The sequence below is a fragment of the Scaptodrosophila lebanonensis genome, unplaced genomic scaffold (assembly GCF_003285725.1).
Source record: "Scaptodrosophila lebanonensis strain 11010-0011.00,11010-0021.00 unplaced genomic scaffold, SlebRS2 tig00000092-arrow-pilon, whole genome shotgun sequence".
NCBI lineage: Eukaryota > Metazoa > Arthropoda > Insecta > Diptera > Drosophilidae > Scaptodrosophila > Scaptodrosophila lebanonensis.
Genome location: NW_022060566.1, coordinates 3,648,118 through 3,665,090, shown reverse-complemented (window position 1 = coordinate 3,665,090; position 16,973 = coordinate 3,648,118). Strand labels below are relative to the sequence as shown.

Here is a 16,973-nt window from a genome sequence, read left to right as displayed (position 1 = left end):
ATTTCTTCGAGCTTATGTTGAAGGTTGTAAGCCTTTAAATTCTATCAAAGGGCATTGTCTATTCCTGTTTCGAAAATACAATTCTAACAATTTGTTCAGACAGGCAGTTGTAAAGTAATGCTTTCACATGGTTGCGGTTATGGCCTTCTCTGAGAATGTTTGCCAATTAAGTTTCATCTCAGTGTATTTGTTATGCAATATATATGTACATGATCGTGTATATTTAATTGTATGGAAGTGGAGTTATTTTGTTGCCTACATAGAGCAATGGATGATAAGTAACGTTACTATTTTATGGGTCAATTTGCGGATGCCCATTGCGCCAAATGCGAAATGCCAATCCATATGCTAAAAAGCCGCAAAATTAAAGGAAACACACTGAGGGAGGCAGGCAGGCGGCCGACGATCAGTAATAGCGCTGATGATGGCGACTAATCAGCCATACAGCTTACAAACCACTGAGCCGCGTAATTGCGACGCAGTGGCAACGCCAACAAACCGGAAAGAGAGAGAGATAGAAAGAGAGTGCCTACGAACGCTGCTAAGGCAGCAGTCGATGCAGCCGTCAGTGCGTTCCAATCACAGTAGCAGACCCAGGCTCAGAGAGAGCTTCGCCTCAGCGTCACGCGTTAGTTTGATTCCGAAGCTCGAACGTGTTAGTTGGCGCAGCTTTAGTCGGCGGGCAGTGCACAAATAGGAGAACACAAATAACACTTCATAAACAATTTCAAAAAGCGCAGGCGTGCAACGGTTATTTTTTTTCAACTGTTGTGCGATTTCTTGGCGGATGTGGTCGCATTTCTTTTGTTTTTTTTTTTCAAGTGAACAAAAAAAGCAAATATCAATTTTTCGTTCGTGCTTACAATTGTTGAAGTGTGAAAATTTTGCGAAAAATATATGAAATATGTGAACAACAAATATAATAAAAAAAAGGGGAAAGAAAAGAAACATATTCGTTACAACAAGCAGCATAAATAAGAACAGCAGAACACACAGATATAGGTAAATATATAATGCACTTTTTGTTGTTGTTTTTTTGCTTTGCATTTGATTTTCTGAATTTTTCTTTGGCCAAAAAAAGAAAAAAATAAAAAACTTGGCTGACTGGCTGGCTGGCTGACAATCCCAGCTGACATACATACAGCAGCACACAGCTGCAACAATAACAACAACAACAACAGCAACTAGATATAACCTCATTAAAGTTGTCGCTGTTGTTGTCCTCATTTATCCGGGCCTTGGTGTCCGCCAGGCCTTCTCCTTCTGCACCTACTCCGCCTCATCCTCCTCCTTCAGTCAGGTTTCAGTCATACATCCCAGTTGGCTCAGTCAAGCGCCTCCGATTATTGAGCCGTTTGACTTTTTCTCAGCACTTCGATGAACGTCAACGAACAACGAACCTGTTGCTGAAGTAGCAAAAAATAAAAACTTTAAAAACATGAAGAATAAAGTCGCTGCCTGCCTGCCTGCCTCTAGCAATATACTTACAGTGGCTCACAGCTTATTTCAGCCAGTTGCTGCCTCAAAATTCAAAGTTCTATCAATTCTAATAAGCCCATGGCTTTATGGTTAAAGTAGATACGCAAAATGGTGCTTGTATGTTTAAAATATACAACGAGTAAGATGTTAAAGATGTGCCCCATTCTTGACATACCTACCCTTTTCCCCGCTAAGAAATATTCTTTGTTGCACCGATCGATAAATACCAAATTGGTTTAATGTATATATTTATTAACAAAAAATTGGTTGGTACTTAGATTGATTTCTGCATTAAAAATTTCAATAACAGCTATATGATATAGTAAGCCAATTTTGATAAATATTGACAATATCCGACTAATTGGTTTATGATATTTATATAAACAACCAAGTTATCATATATATGCTATATATAATAATGACGATATATATAGCTTAGTAAGACCAGTGTGTGGCACCAAGTTTGTTGCCCCTAGCTGTTATGGTTTAAAAGTTCTCTGTGTTCATACAGTCGAACAGTGGTCCGAAAGGAATGGACATGTCTATATACACTCGTTTTATTATGCGGACCATATATAGCATACCCTGCCTTCTGTAAACTGCCTGCATCCTTCGGCAAAAGGGTTTTTAATTAACAATATTTTTGCTGGTATTACCCTAAAAACAAAACAAAATTAAGTGCCACAAGCTGTCATATCAAAAAGTGCATTCATTTTCTTTTCGATATTAAATTTGTAACCTAATTAGATTTTGTTTTAATTTTAGTAATAATTAGTTTTATAACATTGTTATTGTTAAATGAAATTGCAACTTTTTGAATCAAATCAAAGTTTCTCGTACTTTCTGAAGTACGTAATCTTCCAGAATTTTACTTAAACTGAAGGAAATAGTCTCTGAGTCACTGTATGTGCGAGGCAATCAAGGTAGCTTTTTCTTTTTATTTATTTTATTTAACTTATTTATTTATTTTTTGTTGCCATGAACTTGCCGTCCCGCAGCGGCTTTACAACAATTTGCGTTTGGTTTTGTTCCTATTACTATTATTATTATTTTTTTTTCTTTGCGTACTAACGCATCATTATTATCATCATTATAATCATTGTCGCGTTTTTTAAATCTACAATTTGTTGTTGTTACATGCGGAAAAGCAATTGGAAGTGCGTGACGCGCGCATGCGCGCCATTAAGGACAAGTGCTAGAAACAATAACAACAACAACAACGACAACTAAAAAACAACATTAATATAATGCCATTTAAAAATCGTAGAAGAAAAAAAACGAAGTAAATGTGAAGGCTGAAGTGGAGCAGAGCAAGAAATTCACTTTTTTTTGTAGTTTTATTTTTTATTTTGTATTTTAATGACATGTTGGGGGCGCAGGCGCAGAACGAGTGGTGAAAATCAACATACAGGTTATACAGATTTATGATCTTTTTTTTTATATACACATGCACACACAGATACACATTCAAAGGCAGATATGTTGCGGCTTTATTTAGGTGAAGCTTGATGCTTGAAGATTGAAGATTGAGTGAAAGAAGTGAAAGAAGACTTCGACTCGCCCCCAAGGCACATACTCGTACTCGTATGTATTCGTACGCATTTGAAGCGGCTTATGGTCAGCTTAGTACTACATAGTTGGCTATTTGGATCAGGCTGGCCACTCATATTTGCGCAGCAAATTGGAAAGAAAGCAGACATTAGCTTCAAGGCATTCAAGCATTCGCAATAAATTCTCAATTATCGCTTTAAGCTCTCTAAGTATAGGCAAGCAATTATTGGATTTATATATGATCTTTCGATCGACAATTTTATTATTACAAGAGCTGTGCTCCTACCAAATTTTTAGAAAATACTGACTACCAATATTTGTTTCAAAATATCCAATAAAATTGGAAAGATAGCAGACATTAGCTTCAAGGCATTCAAGCATTCGCCATAAATTCTCAATTATCGCTTTAAGCTCTCTAAGTATAGGCAAGCCATTATTGGATTTATATATGATCTTTCGATCGATAAATTCATTTAGTATTTCATTAAAACCACCACGTTTTAAGCAAATATGACGACCAATATTTGTTTCAAAATATCCAATATAATTAAATAGTGCAAGTTGCTTTTGAGAACTAATACTTATTACCGCTACTTAGTTAAACTAACTAGCATCAAAATTGTTGTACAATTAATATAGTTGGTATTTCAAAAAATCGCAACCAGCTCTAATTAATAGTTTATCGATATTATGCCAGCTCTTCAAGTTCAGAAGTAACTTTTTGTATCTAAATAAAAAGTAATTATAATTTGTTCAAATATGTATTCAGTTAAGTTTTGGAAATCAGCTTTATTTTGCTGTTGCTAAACTTCAAGAAACAAAATTATGTATGTATTGAGATGTATTTCGTTATTTTTCGGTGCTTTCCTCAGTTTGGAATTGAAGCTTTTCAAAGAAAATTTTAGAAACATATTTTTTTAGCTAAAATATTCGTTTTCCATTAAATTAATCGTTTGTTTAATTGGTTTGGTTTGGTCGGATCATTTTCATTTCATTTCATTTTGTATTTAGATAAAATACTAGCGTTGCCACTTATTCAAGAAACGATGAAATCTTGAATCAATGCGATCAATGCATAGTTTGTGATTAACAATTAGCTGTCAGCTGTTCCACACAAAATGCATTGAATTTAATCAAAATAATCAATGCAATGTTTTGGAAGAGTTCAATATATCCAAGATAGGCATTTTTGCTTTTATAACACATTTTATTTTCCAAATATGTATTGAATTCTATGTTTTTGCAAAGTTTTTATTTGAGGGCCATTTAAACTGTGAAAAAAAAACAATTTAAATTAAGAACAGCATACTTTTAGGGCATATTTTTCGGTTCTGTTGGCTATGCTGGAGACACACAATCATTTTAAAGTGAAATTTAAAGAAAAGTGTAGAAAAAATTTTTTTGCAGATGAAATATTTAAATAAGTTATAAATACCATAGGGACGAGAAAAAATTTTTCCTAATGGTTGTTTGTATGCTTTCAAGAAAACTATTTAAGTCAAAAGTTCTACTAAAAATCGGTTTTAGAATTCTTTTTTGTGACCTTTTGTGCTCAAATTATTTACATGTCCGACTCCCGCCTAATATTAAATTGCATTTTAAAGCTTTTTTTTTTAAATCGAATCTCACATTTAACTAATTGAATTTTTACACTTAGCTGTCTTAGTTATTGTTGGGTACTATTTTGGCAATATAATTAATCAATAATAATTAAACAAAGCAGACAAATGACTTATTTTCACGAACGATTTCAATGTTCAGTCCGATTGCCATGCATTAGTTTTTGCGTTAATGGGAAATGTACCAAAAAATAAAATGATTGCCTCTATGCAATACATATGTACGAGTATGTACGTATGTATGTTTGTATGTATGTGTAGCGGAGTACCTAGAGTTTTTGAGAGCTTGTATAGTTAGAAACAAATTAGGGGCAACAAAAACGGCAAAAAACGACGTCATTTTTTGTGCGGCCACGGTTTGGTAATTTGAATATTTTTGGATAGTTATGTGCTTTCTAAGCAACACCCACTGACCAATATATGTATTTTTGTTGTTGCTATTGTTGTTGTTATATGGTTCATTGCTTTTGTTTACCAAAAATAAATCAATGGTAAAGGGGCTTACAAGCAGTATGCGGGCAATTTCAAGAGCAGCAACCAATTTGGAATAAATGTACATATGTAAGTAGTTTGGCAAAATGTGTGACTGTACACTGAAAAAAATAAAATAAATACGTGACTGTGCACAATAAAGCAGGAAATGTTGCTATTGGAAATCGAACGGGAAATTAGAGAAATACTATAGCCAGCAGATCGCACAACAGCTTTCCAAAGGAAATAAAAGAGAACTTTCAGAAGTAACTTCTTAATGATCCCATAAGTAAATCTATATATCTTCATTCATCATATATTCCCAGATCGTCAAACGTACGCATAGATTTTCTGGTAAATTAGAATAATAGAGCAGATCGATGATATGACTTTAATAAATATATAGTATGGAGTGGCGATTGAAACAGACGAATGATAAAGGCACTTATAGTTCGTCTAAAGGTTCCTATAAGTTGCCTTAGCCTTTTACGTATGATTATTATTTAACTTTTTAAATCGTTATTTATTCATCGCCTTCAAAGTAATTCCCTTCGAATACAATGCACATATTTTTTAAAGTTTTTTTTTAAAGTTCTCTAAGCAGCCTAACAAATTCTTTTCTGGACTGGCCTGCTCCGGTGCGTGAGAGGTATTTTCAAGTCCCACGTTGAACGATATATTTCTTATTTTTGGTGAAAAGATCACGAAGAACGTGTAGATTTTTGCAGGATTTTGCGAGGCACAAAAGTTCTCCTAAAATTCTGCTGATTGTTCCATTAGAAATGGACATTAGCAATGTTTCTAGAGCCCCAATTCTTTGATATGGCCAACGTGTTGTTCATCTTGGATGTGGTTCGTCTTTAACACTTACCGTCGCTATATTTTCGGATACTTGTATTATTCAAACACAGCAGTACCATCCATTGGGTGCAGGGCATAAAAAACAATTCATTTTGAATGTAAAATGCAATTTTGTTCAGTGTACGGCTATGTACCTACATTTTAGCTTTACATATGAGGCATGTTTTGTGCATGAGTGTGTATATATATATGTGTGTGTGTGTGTGTGTTCGTATAGGCCGTACCATTTTGAAGCATGAATGGTTTTATTTGTTGTTTTCTTCTTTATTTAATTTATATTTTTTATGGTAAACCATTGACCTTAAATTGCGTTTGCGTTGGCGTTAGACGAGTAATATGAAATTCTTTGTTGGTTTTTGTTTGGCGACAAAAACGCTTACTATTTTGAGTAAATGAATTGGATTTATGTATTTGACTGCTTTTGGCAAAGACAACAAAATACGAATGCAGATCCAAAAATACCAAACCAAAAAAATAATACTCATTATAATAAATAAAGATAGATGGATGGATGGGATGGTTCAATGCTGTTGCAGGAAGCTGGCTCTCAAAAAAAAAAAAAAACCAAAAAAAAAAGTGGTAGCTATTGATTATAATAATGATCATGATAACAATCTAGCTAATCATGATGCTGTTGCCAATGATCGTGTTACTGTTAATGATTGCCATTTCCAGCATGACAGTTGAATCGAATATGCAAATCAAGTTGTTGCAAATCGCATGCCAATTACCATCAACTCTATGTAGTAAATACATATGTATATACATACAAGCTGGCTGGCTGAGACACTCTCTGGGGCTGGGTCTACTCGTATAGTAGCTCTGCAGCTGAAACTGGAGCTGGAGCTGGAGCTTGGCACTGGGGCCATGGCGTTGGCCAACAATTAACCGAGCGAGCAAACGCTTCAGTCGGCACAAGAGCCACAATTAAATGCGAGCTCATGCAACGCTTTCACTGACCGTCCTCGCATCCGACTCGGCCTGCAGTCTTGCCATTTACATACATACATATGCATATAAATATGTACATAGTAGTATATATATATAAGCAGTACAATCTTATTAATCCGGACAACATATGGCCTGTCCATCTTCTTTTTTTACAAATCGAATTTTAAAGACCATACCTCCCCAAACAGCAAACAACCCACAACTTATCAAAACTAACACAACTCTTATGTAAATACAAGTATATATAATGTACTTGTAAATAGTAAATGGAAAATCATTAAAAGAAAATGCAATTAATTCAAATACTCTCACAAAACGTAGATAGCTTAAAGCCCCAGTAAGTAGCCCTGCTCTGAGCCTAAGCTACACACTAAGCTAGCTATCATAAATTATATAAAATAATAAAGCTAAATTTTCATTAAATTAATTAAATATAAAATTAAATAATAAAACAAACTAAAAAACGACAGAGCTTTGGAAATAGATAAGGCAAGACATACCATAGAGATTTCAACATTATATAGTTGTGGTTAAAATAATATTCCAGCTATGTTTATTATTAGTATTAGAATGTTAGTCAAAAATGTTTTATGAAAAGGGTATTGTTTTTGCAAACTTTGGATCGAATATTGTAAATCTATCAGAGATATATTTATTACTTTTATAAAGTCATAGAGAAAATGAGAAAAATGATTTTCCGAGTATGTCTGTTATTTGAATTAGCACGCTAGTAAAATATACATTTAAAAAAAATTGATTTTGTTGTTGACAATTTATAAATATTTAATAAAAAGGGGTTTTCTTTCTTTAATTTAAAAAATTAATTAATTAATTTTCAAAGACTGTTTTAATTTTTTATTCCTTACTAAACTGAGTACGAGTCAGAATTGTTTCTAACTTTAAAAAATTATGATATTACTTGTATTTAGCAAGACAGTACCAAAAATTTGAACAGCTATACAAGTAGATAAGATAAGGAAGTGATTTATTTTAATACAAATCGAGCTTGTTTGTTTTTAAAGAATTGTTAATTAAATATAGTTTATTAAATATTGTTAGAAGAGAGAGAGAGAGAGAGAGAGAGGGAGAGGTCCTTAACGTTGCCGTGTGCTGAGGATCAGTTGAGAGAGCGTTTGATTGATCCGTCAACAGTCTTGCTATGCCAGAGGAAAGCAGTTAGTATATGTGTTAAGATATTTCATTCTGGATGTTCCAGAGCCTCTATTGCTTCCGGTTCCCTGAAATTGTTTGCATCTGCCACTGATTTTCTGAAGTCTGTTGAGGACTGTTATAGTCCGCATTCCTTACTCTGGAGTTGCCGAAGGAGTTTATGATGAGTTTATGATTTCTACCCAGGGTAGTGTTTTTTTCCACTGCTCTCCAGCCTTTATTCAAGCTTCACTGTGGAGAGCTCTTAGTGATATAGTACATAGGTGTCTGGGCCAGTTCTGTTCCTTACTTCCGGTGGCTGTGTAGTTGGAAATGTCTTTATTTATATAATGCTAAATAATGTGTCCCGTCTTCATGGTTGTTTGAGTTGTAAATAATTTTACAAAAATGAATAATATTTTTCTCAATATTTTCAACAATTTTTTGAATTATTTTTTAAATTAGTCAAATTAAAAAAATGAAGTCCCTTATTTTTTCTTTAATTCCAGGTAATGGCTTTTAATTTCATACTGTATGAAGAAGTATATAGTGTATATAACTATTGGGACTAATAGCCACACAGCTAATGCCAAGCAGCAAAAAGCGATCACACACACATGCAGTATATACATATGTATATAAATATATAGGTATATATGTATGTATGTATGTATGTATGTATGTATGTATGTATGTATGTATGTATGTATGTATGTATGTATGTATGCAATTGTAGGTACGTGGGCGCGCGCGCTTTCCCACGGATGGGGAATGGGAATAGGAATGGGTTTGGTTCGCTTGGTCAGCTACAGTTTGTTTTTCGTGTTGTTGTTGTTGTTGTTGTAGTGTGTTTTTGGTTTTTATTTTTGCTGTTGTTGTTGTTGGTATTGTTGTTGCCTGTTATTTGTGCAATGACCAGTCAGGCGCGCAATGTTGAACGAACGCCATTATTCACGCTCGGCACTTGGCGCGCTTTTTTGCTGTTTTTGTTGCTGCTTTTGTTTTTGTTTTTGTTTTTCGTACTGGTCGCGCTCAAGTTCATTCGAAATTGAGGTTGGCAGACAGGCTATAGAGAGCTATGGAGATGGTGATGCCATTTGAATATAAGTATTCACACCTACCTTACCTATCTGTGGCATTTTGGCAAAGAAACAAAACCCAAAAAGAACCAACGAACAATTGAATTTGAATGTGCAAAAGACTAAACAAATATCGGTTGCGGTTCCGGCTGCGATTCCTGTCAAATATTTTGCATATATATAGTACATATAGTGTTTGATATGTTTTCAGATACAAATATGCATGATTTGTAAACAGAACACGAAATACTATATACTTGTACAAGTATATCCAACGCTTTTGCTGTGAAGCCAGATAATTTCAATTTGGTTATGTTTTGGTGTTCAATTCGAAATTCAACAAAAACTTAAATGGATTATGTTCTTTAAAGTTTGAGCAAGCAATAGTTTTGATTTAAATTCTAAAAATTCCATGATTTATAAATAGAACGTGAAACACAAAAGTCTATACCTTTGGCTGTTAATCCTAATTGGTAGCATTGTATTATTGGGTGTAGGTTTAGTTGTTTTATTATTTTATAACTATAATTTAGGAAAATAGTATTACCATTAGGAAATTAACTTATCTATATATTATGTATGTTATGTACTATACATATATTTCCATTACAGACTTTTGTAGAATACTAGCAAATAAGTTAATACTTTTTAAAATCATTCAGGGATGGGATGTGATGATCCTGCAGCTAAATTGATTTATGATTTCAACGAGTAGAACGATTCTTGAATACCCTTTGCTACGGCCACTTAACAAAACTAAATCATTCCTATAGCAGCTATATGATTTTTTTAAGCGATTGCCATACAACTTTAGATTATGGCGAGACAGTGGCCCACAACTTTTAAATACCAATATTGCTTAACATATTTTTATATTTTTCTTACGAAGTTGTTGGGTGAGAGATTCTTCTGTACCACTACTTAAGGTATTTTATTTTTCTATATTAATTGTACTGTTTTGATTAGACTAACATACATAAATGATATAGAAGTAGAAACCAATTTTAATAAAACTTCAAATTGTGGTGAGGCACCCAAGAAAACTTCTAACACTAGATTTGCTGATGATATCGTTATAAACAACCGAATTCTCGGTGTATATCTGTATTTCTACACTAATCATTCCTATAGCAATAATATGATGTAGCTAAACGATTTTGATAAAACACTTTAGATCATCATGGGGCACTAAACAAAACGTGTTAGCACAAGATTTGCTTGAGATATCATAATTCATTCATAAACTTAATCTGTCTTATGGCGGCTATATAAAATACTGAGACCATACATATATGTGGGATTTGGTTTATTTAACGAGGTTAAATAGACTTAAGGGTTTTGTTTTCGTAGGGTTTAATAAGTATAAAGCTATTTGATAATGAATTTAAATAAATAAATTGCCAGCCCCATCCCACATGTATGGTTTGTAATAAACTTGCTCTGCGTATGGATAGGACAAGTCTACATTCCGGGTTTGGAGTGTCCTTAGCTGTTATGGTTTAAAAGTTTAAGCTGGGATAGACGAACGAAAGATCATATCTATATCGATTTCGAATACGTTTTGAAGCTGTTTTTTAACACATTATTTTTTTAATTCCCTAATTTCTACACAGTTGTTGATGGATTCGGCACCACTGTGCAGCACTGTTGCCTCAGTTTTTGCTTATTTGTTCAGTAATATGCGCAAAGAGCTAAAAGCTTATGCTAATACTTAAGCAAATAAATACAGACTCTCGGCAGATTTAATGGCTTCACTGTCACGCTGCCGCAGCGTGAGAATGTCAGCGCATGCTGCTGCAGCAAAATGTTCAATTATGTACATATACTCGTATGTATAGTATATTCTCTGATGAGCGTGTGAAGCACATCTTCCAGCGTTAAATTTGTATGCTGGATGGAATTGCTCAGACCTGAGGCTCTCAGGCACCGAGAAAACTACACTCTGGGAGGGCCTTGACATTGTCTAATCTGTGTGGTGTGGCGTGTGAGCAAGAAGTTATTTCTTCCTCTCAAGAAATTATGCAATTTGTCAACTATGCAACCTAATCTAAATGAAATCAACAAGAGTGGTGGCCCCAACAGTTACATGAAAACTCTTTTTAATTTCTTATGCAAAAATAATTACACATGCATAAAATTGTAATTGCCTTCTAGATTCCCTTCGTGCTTCAAATCGTGTCCATGTACTCTTTAGTATAAAATTGTGTTACGCTGGTAGAAGATCTGATAAAACTCTTTTAAGGGGAGCAATGGAGTTTCCCATAGCTATTTAAACGCTTAGCCGATAGGCCACTGAATAATCTGTCTTCCCATTATTCATCAAGTAGATGTCGAATTAAGAACCGAAGCTCTATGAATTCCTATTAGAGCTGGACAGGGACTGTGTTTTGATCCAAAAAGGATGAGAAATTAACAAATAAAAACCAGCTAAATAAATGTACTTAGAATTATGCAATAAAACATTCTCTGCCAACATACTACAAGTATGTATATACTTGTAATTCAAGGATAGGTTTTTTAATGTCTTACAATAACACTTCTTTTTCCATAGCAATGGAACCTTATACCTTATACCTTTCTGTCTCGGTACTTTCCTTTTCCTTCTTCATTTCTCATTTCATCTTAAATCAGACAAGACTATAACATCATCTCAAATAACGAGGGAAAAACATGGATGTTGATTATATTACAAAGGAAAGATATTCTATTAAAATATCAGTATAGTAGAGGTAGCAGAAAAAACAGGATGAATATTTTCAAATAAAAAAGAAACCCAAGCATCTTTGATTAAATGTTCTGCCCTTTGAGTTAACTAGGTCTACAAAAGGCCTTGACTCATTTCATTTATAGATAGGTCAGACTCGATCTAAGCTGGGTTTCTCAACAAGATAACGACCCAAAGCACGGCTCGGTACTAATTAAAGATTGGATTGACAGCCAAGACATTCTCCTGACTTAAGCAAGTTAGAAAACTTTTAAGGAAGTTGAAGCGTTTGGAATGCTTAGTTTTCTTTATCAGCAACTTGTTAAACACTCCTTATTGACTATTTGAATTGAATTAATTTAATATTGAATACCTTTGCAATCTAATGTAGTTCAGTTAACAGAAAGTTTTTCTTAGAGTACATTTACCAGCGTGAACTTATTATTTTGTTCATAATTGCATTATTAATATCGATATTTCAAACACATTTTGGTACAAAATAGATACTAAAAATATTTTTCTTTAAGTGTAAAGTTTGGTATTATTTTGCTGAACAAAATGGTTGGTTTTGTCAGCCGAAACAAGGTTCTCTGAGACGATTTTCTTAGCTCGTATACGGACCGTGAAAAGCCTCCTAGTTACTCTTAGTTAGTTAGTTACTATTTGGGTTCCACTTTCAATTTTGGTAGAGTATGGAAAGGTTACTCAACCAACAATAGTGCATACCGGCATAAGTATGTGTGTGTGTGTGTGTGTTATTGATTGAGGTTTGTTGCAACTTCAGGCAGCTTAAGCGTCTCAGCGGCACTAACGCTGACTGGTGGCCTCAAGGTCGTTGCTGATGACAGCGTCAATATATTGCAGCTTAAAATGCACACACACGGATACCGCACACACACACACAGACACACACAGACACACATACACAAAGTGCCATAAAAACCGAAACGCCCATTAAATCTGAGCCGCTTTTCTTCAATAAAAAGTCAATCATTAATGCGGCTGTTAAAATTGTTGAATTCCGTTTCGCATGTTGCAACTCATAAATATGAAAAGCTCATAACAAACTCGCACACTAGCATACATATACCTATACACACACATATATATACATACCTGCTAGTATATATATACTTATGTACAGATTGGAGCTGTGCGTGAGAAGGGAAGCTGCTGAACGTGTGACTATTGAAAATGGATATTGTTTGTTGATTAGACATTAGAGTCCTGCATGTATGCATCCCGAAGGACCTTTAAGTCATTTGTAGAAATTCGATTATTAGCTTCATCTTATTAAAGAATTAAATGAAATAATTGTCAATGCGCATGATGTTCTAAAAAATAATATTAAAGTTTCAAAAATGGAATTGAAAAACCTCATCCCATCAATCAATAAATTAAAAAACTGTTTATGCATTATGCATGAGCTTACAGGGTTGCCACTATGTTTTTGAAAATGTAAAATGCTTTCCAATTGCACTATTTCCTTTTAACTAAAATGTACATTTTTTAAATTCAAGAAATTGTTTTGTTAAAATGAGTTAATTTTTATAAAAACGTGTGTCAAAATTCGTGCGTGAATGTAAAGTACTTAGATGAAAAAACAAATGTCTTTCTTGAATCTTTGAATCTTGTATTTCGTGAGCTGCACCAACGATATGTTGCCACAAATATCAGGTTCTTCTCACGCGCACATCTCCAGTGTGTTCATACAAATATGAGGCATAAATTAGCGCGTTTGGCAATTAAATAACACTTCTGTGAACGCTTCGCTGACCTTTTGCAATCGTTCAGAGTCCAAAACGAAAGTAACTCTTTATTTTTTTTGGGCAATTTACAAAAGAAAAACAACAACAACAATAACAATAACAACAGAAAAATGCAAGAAACCTGAAATGCATTTTTCATTTTGTTTTGTTATGTTTATTTATATTTGTTGTTGTTGGCTTTTGAATTGCGATTAAATGAAAAACTGAGACGCGCGTTGCGGCAAACGATAAATAAATAATAATACTGCACACACATACATCTGTGTGTGTGTGTGTGTGTGTGTGTTTGTACGTAATATGCCATATAAAAGAAAAGTTTAGCTGCCGCTCGTTTTGGCGCCTTTCGTCACGCTTATACTTGCATGCATATTTATGTATGGATGTGTGTGTGTATATTTATGTATTTATTTATGCAGTTTCACGTTAACTTAAATTTTATGCTTTTCATGCTTTGTTGTTGTTTGTTGCTGCGATTGCAGAAATGACTCTGGCTGTGGCTGCAATTATTGTTACAACAAATGCAATATTACTAACCAACTAATACACTAAACACTAGTGATGTAAGTCCCATATATATGTACATCGGAAACAAACATTGCCATCGCCAGTCCCTTATAGGTAGTACTTCCGGAAAAGCTTGGCATCGCTATATTTTCCAAACTACGTACAAGTACGTCCATTTCAAAAGTAGAACACATTAATATAGTTTTGATACAAGTGTTTTATTTTCTTACAATTATTTATTTATTTATCTTACTGTACTATTTCGGTTCCCACATTAAACTAATTTGCAGCAAAGTCTCTGTAGGAAATTACTTTACTAGATACAGAAAGCTAATAAGTATGCCTGTAAAAATTTGTATCTGTGATTGTGATATTTAGGAAAAATGATTTCTAGAACCCATCTAGTTCTAACGGGTCATACTATACAGATTTTTTATACCAGCTTTGGATCCCTTTTTTCCACTTTCCAAAACTATTTAAGTGCAAATTACAGCTTCCTGCCTCTTACCATTTGGGGTGTGCGTTGATCACCAATCAGTTTCTTATTCTCTAGTACTTATAAAGTATAAAGATTAGTCTCTAATTTTTTTAAGAAATCGAAATAATTATTTAATAAAGTGTGAAAAACCAAACATAATTTGATTAATAATATTACTATCTCTAAAGATTTGCAAGACACAGACATCGATCCGCCTATACAAATAACGCAACCAACTCAATATTTCCACCACATTATACATTTTTTAGCCCACTCAGATCTTTGGCCATATTCTTTTTAAGAAAATATAGAATTAATTGCACCATCCCTAAAAAATTAAACTGAAATCAAATGTAAGCTGAAAATGTGCAAATCCTGCTAGCCAAAGATTCCGGAAGTCAAGGCGGGAAAAAGGTTGTTAGTAGTTTTAAATTTAGATTAATATTAATATTAATTAAATTTTTTTTTGTTTTTAATTTTATTGGTATTGAGTTGTGGTTCGGCATTTTAGGCAATAGTAGAGCTGTTATCTATTAGTAAGCCACACTTAATAAGTTTACGGAGTATATGGAACGTTGAAGGTATGTTCTTTTAGGTACTTTAGGAACTTTAAATATATTGTAGATTTGCAAGTTGGCGCCTTTTCAGGCCGGTAATTGGACGGGCTTAAATTGGGGCTTGGTGGGCTCGAAAACGGCCTATTCATCTGGAGCTCTAGTGTCTAGGATTAAGGTTTTGTTGCAGTGCTGAGCAGCGAGCAGTGGTAAGCCGTAAGAATTTAGGGATAGATAGATGTGGACTCGTCTGCGTTTCGAGGCTGCAGTCATTCCCCCAGTTCTGGATACCGTATCTCCAGATTGGTATGATATACATATAGCTTTTGCAGCATAAAATGGAGCTTAGACTTGCTGCCTAGCATTTGGTTATCGATGCTGGATGGCATCCTAAATATGCAATATTATATAATATTAATAACAATATGAAAAAGAAAACAAACAGTGCTATAGAATCGAACAAAAATACTGTCAATACGTTGAAATCGGAGTACTCGTATATTTTTGTTGCTTCAATTCATTGATCGAATTTTTGTTAATTATGCATTAATTTGTTTTATGAATTAACCACAACGCTGAATCACAGTGTGCACTTAAGTTGTTGTTGTTTCTGTTATTTATTTTTGTTGCTGTTTCTATTATTTTCCTTCTATTTGTTTTTCGCATTCATATCTCAAAGTCCGGCAAAGCAAACGAAGCCGCCAAGCCTTGGTTATTTATTGTTGATTGCACATTTTTAATTGAATTCATTTAAACAACAAAAGCAACAACAAAGGAGGTAGTTGCGCCAGCAGCTGCACCTGCAACTGTGTGTGTGTGTGTGTGTGTGTCTGTGTGTGTGTATTAGTGATGTAAATAAACATCGACACATCGATGGCATCAATTTGCTGTTTCTTCTTCGATATTTTCCTCAATTTTTCAGATACTCTAAAAAATCATCTGTCGAACATAGTTTAATATAACAGTTAACAAGTTTAATAAATGTTTTAAGAATATTAAACAAAACTCTAACATAATAAACGTATTGGCAGCTCAATAGTTAATTTATGAAATTAAAATTATGCAATACTAGTAGAGTCTATATACCAAGCTTTTTGAATTGAAGCGGGCTTAGTCGTTTATGAAATACAGGCGCTCATACAGACGGACAAACGGACAGACGGACAAACGGACAGACGGACAAATGGACGGACATGTCTTGATCGATCGTCGGACATTCTTCCTTCTGCCTATTGCATATCTTGCACATATTAATATTTCGGGTACAGGCCACTCTACTGTCTGTTTATTTATTTAATAAATCAACAAATTGTGTTGTCGATACATATTACAATAGCTATGATTTGTATAATATTATAATATTTTATATTACAATAAAGATATGTAATAATATTAAAATAAATATATTACGCTATAAATTCAAAATTTTATAATTTTTATAATTTCAATTTATAAGATAAGAAAACCTTCGACACGTTGGGGAACTTTATTTGTTAATTGGCCAGTTGTGCCCCGATTCACAGATATATGTGTTCAGAGACATTATGGAGCTAACAAACTAAGAAATAATTAAGTAGAGGAAGAAAAATAATTCTACTTAGAAGCAGAAAACCAGGGGAAAAAGGAAAATCTCCAACCTGGTGGAGAAAAATTTGATTGCCAGTCCAGTAAGCTATATATATTCAATAAAATTAATCAAATATTGCCCATTATCGAAAATCATCTCAACCATCTCCGAAAGTAAGACATCTGCATTTTTTTTTAAACATAAAAACCGTAAACTCAAAACGCTCTCCATGCCAAG

The 16,973-nt window shown here is 33.8% G+C and overlaps 1 protein-coding gene across 1 annotated transcript in view; it reads left to right on the top strand.

Moving 5' to 3' along the window:
- The first annotated feature begins 921 nt into the window (after positions 1-921).
- LOC115627287 (putative uncharacterized protein DDB_G0271606) overlaps positions 922-16,973 on the top strand; it is a 29,344-nt gene continuing 13,292 nt past the window's right edge. The window contains exon 1 of the mRNA XM_030522918.1: positions 922-1,002. The gene's annotated coding sequence lies outside the window, so the exon portion shown is untranslated. The remainder of the gene's footprint in view (positions 1,003-16,973) is intronic.